We start from the raw sequence: 8371 nt of genomic DNA, 5'->3' as shown, positions 1-8371 counted from the left end.
GAGCTGCAAGTGGAGAGAATAACAGGAGTAGAATGGGAAAAGCCTGACTATAAAAGAGGGGACTACATAGGGTTGAAGAACTTCCTGCGGGAGGTCCAGTGGGACAGAGAACTGGCAGGAAAGCCAGTAAATGAAATGATGGAATATGTAGCAACAAAATGCAAGGAGGCAGTGGAAAGGTTCATTCCCAAGGGCAACAGTAACAACGGGAAGACCAGAACAAGCCCCTGGTTCACCCGACGGTGTAAGGAGGCAAAAACAAAGTGCAATAGAGAATGGAAAAAGTACAGAAGGCAGAGAACACACGAAAATAGGGAGATCAGTCGCAGAGCCAGGAATGAGTACGCACAGGTAAGGAGGGAGGCCCAGCGACAGTATGAAAATGACATAGCATCGAGAATCAAGACAGACCCGAAACTGTTGTATAGCCACATCAGGAGGAAGACAACAGTCAAAGACCAGGTGATCAGATTAAGGACAGAAGGTGGAGAACTCACAAGAAATGATCAGGAGGTATGTGAGGAGCTGAACAGGAGATTTAAGGAAGTTTTTACAGTAGAGACAGGAAGGGCTGTGGGAAGACAGAACAGAAGGGAACATCAAGAGGGAATATATCAACAAGTGTTGGATGACATACGAACAACTGAGGAGGAGGTGAAGAAGCTCTTAAGTGACCTTGACACCTCAAAGGCGATGGGACCGGACAACATCTCCCCATGGGTCCTTAGAGAAGGAGCAGAGATGCTGTGTGTGCCTCTAACCACAATCTTCAACACATCCCTTGAAACTGGGCAACTACCTGAGAAATGGAAGACAGCTAATGTAGTCCCCATATTTAAGAAAGGAAATAGAAACGAGGCACTAAACTACAGACCTGTGTCTCTGACATGTATTGTGTGCAAAGTCATGGAGAAGCTTATCAGGAGGAGAGTGGTCGAACACCTGGAAAGGAACAAGATTATAAATGAAAACCAGCATGGGTTCATGGAAGGCAAATCTTGTATCACAAACCTCCTGGAGTTTTATGACAAGGTAACAGAAGTAAGACATGAGAGAGAGGGTTGGGTAGATTGCGTTTTCCTAGACTGCAGGAAGGCCTTTGACACAGTTCCCCACAAGAGATTAGTGCAGAAGCTGGAGGATCAGGCACACGTAAAAGGAAGGGCACTGCAATGGATAAGGGAATACCTGACAGGGAGGCAGCAACGAGTCATGGTACGTGAAGAGGTATCACAGTGGGCGCCTGTTACGAGCGGGGTCCCACAGGGGTCAGTTCTACGACCAGTGCTATTTTTGATATATGTGAACGACATGATGGAAGGAATAGACTCTGAAGTGTCCCTGTTCGCAGATGACGTGAAGTTGATGAGAAGAATTAAATCGGACGAGGATGAGGCAGGACTGCAAAGAGACCTGGAGAGGCTGGACATGTGGTCCAGTAACTGGCTTCTCGAATTCAATCCAGCCAAATGCAAAGTCATGAAGATTGGGGAGGGGCAAAGAAGACCGCAGACAGAGTATAGGCTAGGTGGACAAAGACTACAGACCTCACTCAGGGAGAAAGACCTTGGGGTGACCATAACACCGAGCACATCACCGGAGGCACACATCAACCAAATAACCGCTGCAGCATACGGGCGCCTGGCAAACCTGAGAATAGCGTTCCGATACCTTAATAAGGAATCGTTCAAGACACTGTACACTGTGTATGTTAGGCCCATACTGGAGTATGCAGCACCAGTCTGGAACCCACACCTGGTCAAGCACGTCAAGAAGTTAGAGAAAGTACAAAGGTTTGCAACAAGGCTAGTCCCAGAGCTCAAGGGAATGTCGTACGAGGAAAGGTTAAGGGAAATCGGACTGACGACACTGGAGGACAGAAGGGTCAGGGGAGACATGATAACGACATACAAGATACTGCGGGGAATAGACAAGGTGGACAGAGATAGGATGTTCCAGAGAGGGGACACAGGGACAAGGGGTCACAACTGGAAGCTGAAGACTCAGACGAGTCACAGGGACGTTAGGAAGTATTTCTTCAGTCATAGAGTTGTCAGCAAGTGGAATAGCCTAGCAAGTGAAGTAGTGGAGGCAGGAACCATACATAGTTTTAAGAAGAGGTATGACAAAGCTCAGGAAGCAGAGAGAGAGAGGATCCAGTAGCGATCAGTGAAGAGGCGGGGCCAGGAGCTGAGTCTCGACCCCTGCAACCACAATTAGGTGAGTACAATTAGGTGAGTACACACACATATCCAGACACACATACACTCCCCCCTCACCACCGACATCTCACTACTTCCCCTGATCCATCCCCTCCCTCGATCACCCTCCCCTCCCCCGTTCACCCCAAACCCTCCCCACCCCTCCCCACTCAGCTCCCAAATAGCCACAGTTCCTCCACTACTTCCCCCCCCCCACACTCTGACATACACACTACTAACCTAACATACAGAACTACATAGGTTTCCCACTCTGAGGCAATCAGGATAAAACAAAAATGGGTTGCCAGAGAGCAACAAGAAAAACCAAGGGACAGGAGGAGGAAAATGCAAAGGAAGATTGGGCAGCAGAGCTCATAAAAAGGGATCATGAATGGGAAAAGAAACTAGAAGAACTTAGCATGAGAATGGAAGAAAGGATAGATATGGAAAGCAGGAAGTGGGAGGTGCATGTCAAAGCAGCAGAAGCTAGGATACAGAGTTTAGAAGAGGAATTGAAAAATCTGAAACAGCCTAAAGAACTAAAGAACATTTTGGGATTGACAACAGAGACTGCTACCTCAGCCACAAATAAGGGGACTGTAGGGAAAGAAGGGGCACAACTGCATGGAGATGCTCTATCAGAGAAGACTGTAGCAAATGAAAGAGCTAAGCTTTATGTGGAGGCCCTAACATACAACAACAGAGCCCAAGGAAAGCCGAGAAGGGAAAATGACAGGCCACTGAGCCCAAGTACATTAGCCAGTGAAACTGATGAAAGGAAAGCTGCAGTGGAGGAAACCAAATTAAATGAGGGGATACACAGGGATATGCAGTGGGAGAATGAAAGGGTGAGGTCAGTCTTTGTGTATGGGCTCCAGGAAGTCGAAGGGGAAACATATGAAGCAAGAAAACAAGGGGAAAGAAAAGCAATTGAAAGCATCATGAAAGCAATAGGAGAAGACGATATGACCCAGCTGGAAAATTTTCGGAGAATAGGGGGGTTTGTAAAAAAAAGAACCCGGCCAGTGAGAGTGACCTTCAAGGCAGAAGCGACTCGGACCAGGATACTGCAGGAGAAAGCACGATTAAGGGACATGACGGCATACAGGAGGGTGTATCTCGACCGCGACAGAACACAAGAAGAAAGGAAGAAACTGAGAGAGATGGTACAAAGGCGAAAGGAGGAAAGAGAGGGGATGGAGAAGACAGACAGGAGATCCCAGACCCAGGAAGAAGATCTAATACAGCCTCCCTCACAATTTTCTATAGAATCCTCCCAACCAGGTCAACCCCAGTGCAACCAAACACTCTAAATCAAAACACCCATGCCACATCCAATGCCCCCACCCACTACATTACAAACTTCACCCCCACAGCAACAACCCATAGTTCCTTACCAGGTCTCCCACTTCCCCAACCCCAATATACTTCCCAGACAACAGTCTTAGAAAAGAAGTTGAAGGTGTGGTATACAAATGCAGATGGAATAACAAACAAGTATGAGGAGTGGCACGAAAGAATCAAAGAGACATCCCCAGACATAATAGCACTCACAGAAACAAAACTCACCAGAATAATAACAGATTCAATCTTTCCATCCGGATATCAAATCTTCAGGAAAGACAGAGGGAGGAGAGGGGGAGGAGGAGTTGCACTGCTCATTAAAAACCAGTGGGGTTTTGAGAAAATGGAAGGAATGGATGGCATGGGCGAAAGGGACTACTTAGTAGGAACAATCCAGTCTGAGGGACATAAGGTGATAATTGCAGTAATGTACAACCCACCACAGAACTGCAGGAGGCCAAGAGAAGAATACGATGAGAGCAACAGAGCAATGATCAACACACTAGCCGAGGTGGCCAGGAGAGCACACATGGGGGAAGCAAAGTTACTAGTTATGGGTGATTTCAATCACAAGGAGATTGACTGGGAAAACCTGGAGCCCCATGGGGGTCCCGAAACATGGAGAGCCAAGATGATGGATGTGGTACTGGAGAACCTCATGCATCAACATGTTAGAGACACTACCAGAGAGAGAGGAGAGGATGACCCAGCAAGGTTGGACCTTGTATTCACCATGAGTAGTTCGGACATCGAGGGTATCATGTATGAAAGGCCCCTGGGAGCTAGTGATCATGTGGTTCTGTGCTTCGACTACATAGTTGAGCTCCAAGTGGAGAGAGTAGCAGGAATAGGCTGGGAAAAACCAAACTACAAAAGGGGGAACTACTCAGGCATGAGGAACTTCCTTCAAGACATTCAGTGGGAGAGGGAACTGACAGGAAAACCAGTACAAGAAATGATGGACTATGTAGCAACAAAATGCAAGGAGGCAGAGGAGAGGTTTGTTCCCAAGGGAAACAGAAATAATGGGAAGAACAGAACGAGTCCTTGGTTCACCCAAAGGTGTAGGGAGGCAAAAACTAGGTGTACTAGAGAATGGAAAAGGTACAGAAGACAGAGAACTCAGGAAAATAAAGAAATCAGCCGAAGAGCCAGAAACGAATATGCACAGATAAGAAGGGAGGCTCAGAGACAATATGAAAATGACATAGCATCAAAAGTAAAGACTGACCCGAAGCTGTTGTACAGCCACATCAGGAGGAAAACAACAGTCAAGGATCAGGTAATCAGACTGAGGAAGGGTGATGGGGAATTCACAAGAAACGACCGAGAGGTATGTCAGGAGCTCAACACAAGATTTAAAGAGGTATTTACAGTGGAAACCAGTAGGACTCCAAGAAATCAGAACAGGGGGGCACACCAGCAAGTGCTGGATGAGGTATATATAACCAAGGAGGAGGTGAAGAAGCTGCTATGCGAACTTGACACCTCAAAGGCGGTGGGACCAGACAACATCTCTCCATGGGTCCTTAAAGAGGGAACAGAGATATTGTGTGAGCCATTAACAAAGATCTTCAACACATCATTTAAAACTGGGCAACTCCCTGAGGTATGGAAAATGGCAAATGTAGTCCCAATTTTTAAAAAGGGAGACAGACATGAGGCACTAAACTACAGACCTGTATCACTAACGTGTATAGTATGCAAGGTCATGGAGAAGATCATCAGGAGGAGAGTGGTGGGGCACCTGGAAAGAAACAAGTGTATAATTGACAACCAGCACGGTTTCAGGGAAGGAAAATCCTGTGTCACAAACCTACTAGAGTTTTATGACAAGGTGACAGAAGTAAGACAAGAGAGAGAGGGGTGGATCGACTGCGTATTTTTGGACTGCAAGAAGGCTTTCGACACAGTTCCTCACAAGAGGTTACTGCAAAAGCTAGAGGACCAGGCACACATAACAGGAAAGGCACTGCACTGGATCAGAGAATATCTGACAGGGAGGCAACAACGAGTCATGGTACGCGACGAGGTGTCAGAGTGGGCGCCTGTGACAAGCGGGGTTCCACAGGGGTCAGTCCTAGGACCTGTGCTGTTCTTGGTATACGTGAACGACATAACGGAAGGGATAGACTCAGAAGTGTCCTTGTTTGCAGACGATGTGAAGTTAATGAGAAGAATCGAATCGGACGAGGATCAGGCAGGACTACAAAGAGATCTGGACAGGCTACAAGCCTGGTCCAGCAACTGGCTCCTTGAATTTAACCCTGCCAAATGCAAAGTCATGAAGATTGGGGAAGGGCAAAGAAGACCGCAGACACAATATAGTTTAGATGGCCAAAGACTGCAAACCTCACTCAAGGAAAAAGATCTGGGGGTGAGTATAACACCGAGCATATCTCCTGAGGCGCACATCAATCAGATAACTGCTGCAGCATACGGGCGCCTGGCAAACCTACGGATAGCGTTCCGATACCTCAGTAAGGATTCGTTTAAGACTCTGTACACCATCTACGTCAGGCCCATACTGGAGTATGCAGCACCAGTTTGGAATCCACACCTAGTCAAGCACGTCAAGAAATTAGAGAAAGTGCAAAGGTTTGCAACAAGACTAGTCCCAGAGCTACGGGGATTGTCCTATGAAGAAAGGTTGAGGGAAATCGGCCTGACGACACTGGAGGCCAGGAGGGTCAGGGGAGACATGATAACGACATATAAAATACTGCGCGGAATAGACGAGGTGGACAAAGACGGGATGTTCCAGAGATGGGACACAGACACAAGAGGTCACAATTGGAAGTTGAAGACTCAGATGAATCAAAGGGATGTTAGGAAGTATTTCTTCAGTCATAGAGTAGTCAGGCCATGGAATAGCCTAGAAAGTGATGTGGTGGAGGCAGGAACCATACATAGTTTTAAGGCGAGGTATGATAGAGCTCGTGGGGCAGGGAGAGAGAGGACCTAGTAGCAATCAGCGAAGAGGCGGGGCCAGGAGCTGTGAATCGACCCCTGCAACCACAAATAGGTGAGTATAAATAGGTGAGTACACACACACACACTCACATGGGCTTTAATCATTTACCAATAAGTCCATCAATCTATTCAAGATTGATGGACTGACCACATCGACTCAAGGTTGAGGGACTGATTACCTCATTCTCCTCCTGTTCTTCAAGATTCTCCTTTGTATGGACTGATGAAGCCACTGTGTGGCGAAACGTTTCCTCAATAAAGATACCCAAGAGTTGCACATGTGTCTAATTTATCAACATGTCGGTTCTCTGAACCATTCATCAACAACACTGTGGAGTAGGTCATGGATCAGGATGATTATGATGGTCAGGATGATTATGATGCTCAGGATGATTATGATGATCAGAATGATTATGATGATCAGGATGATTATGATGACCAGGATGATTATAATGACCAGTATGATTATGATGACCAGGATGATTATGATGACCAGGATGATTATGATGACCGGGATGATTTTGATGACCATGATGATTATGATGACCAGGATGATTATGATGACCAGGATGATTATGATGACCAGGATGATTATGATGACCAGGATGATTATGATAACCAGGATGATTATGATAACCAGGATGATTATGATAACCAGGATGATTATGATAACCAGGATGATTATGATAACCAGGATGATTATGATGACCAGGATGATTATGATGACCAGGATGATTATGATGACCAGGATGATTATGATGACCAGGATGATTATGATGACCAGGATGATTATGATGACCAGGATGATTATAATGACCAGTATGATTATGATGACCAGGATGATTATGATGACCAGGATGATTATGATAACCAGGATGATTATGATGATCAGGATGATTATGATGACCAGGATGATTATGATAACCAGTATGATTATGATGACCAGGATGATTATGATAACCAGGATGATTATGATAACCAGGATGATTATGATAACCAGGATGATTATGATAACCAGGATGATTATGATAACCAGGATGATTATGATAACCAGGATGATTATGATGACCAGGATGATTATGATAACCAGGATGATTATGATAACCAGGATGATTATGATAACCAGGATGATTATGATAACCAGGATGATTATGATAACCAGGATGATTATGATAACCAGGATGATTATGATAACCAGGATGATTATGATAACCAGGATGATTATGATAACCAGGATGATTATGATGACCAGGATGATTATGATAACCAGGATGAATATGATAACCAGGATAATTATGATGACCAGGATGATTATGATAACGTCATGACAGCGAAAAGGCAGATCAGGAATTCACTCGGTGTTATTTATGACGAAACAAGAAATAAAAGTCACTGTAGGGAAAGTCATGTAGAAAGGTTCAATATAAACAGTTAATATATATAAATATCCATTTATCTTCTTGGAAAATAAATGGACACCGTCACCGAGGCACCAGAGATCTTAAAAGAACATTATGGCGTAATTTTTTTATATATAGTTTGGAGTGGCGGTGACATGACTCCCACATTTTCGAAGTTAGAGATCATCTCACAGTTCCTGCAGTTTTTTTGGGAGGGCAGAAGTTGTCTGCTGTCTTTCCTCAACACTGCCACAGAATACTGTATAACGCTGCAGCAAAGTTTACGAGTACCAGAAGAAAGTTTACCATGAAGAATTAGATACATGTGCAACATCTATATTTGTAGATGTTTCGCCATCCAGTAGCTTTATCAGTACAACAACAAGGGCATAATGAGAAGACTGTAGAACTATATATAAAAGATGAGGTGATCAGTCCCTCAGCCTTAGGATT

The sequence above is a fragment of the Cherax quadricarinatus genome, chromosome 57 (assembly GCF_038502225.1).
Source record: "Cherax quadricarinatus isolate ZL_2023a chromosome 57, ASM3850222v1, whole genome shotgun sequence".
Classification (NCBI taxonomy): Eukaryota; Metazoa; Arthropoda; class Malacostraca; order Decapoda; family Parastacidae; genus Cherax; species Cherax quadricarinatus.
Note: the sequence above shows the minus strand (reverse complement) of the source record.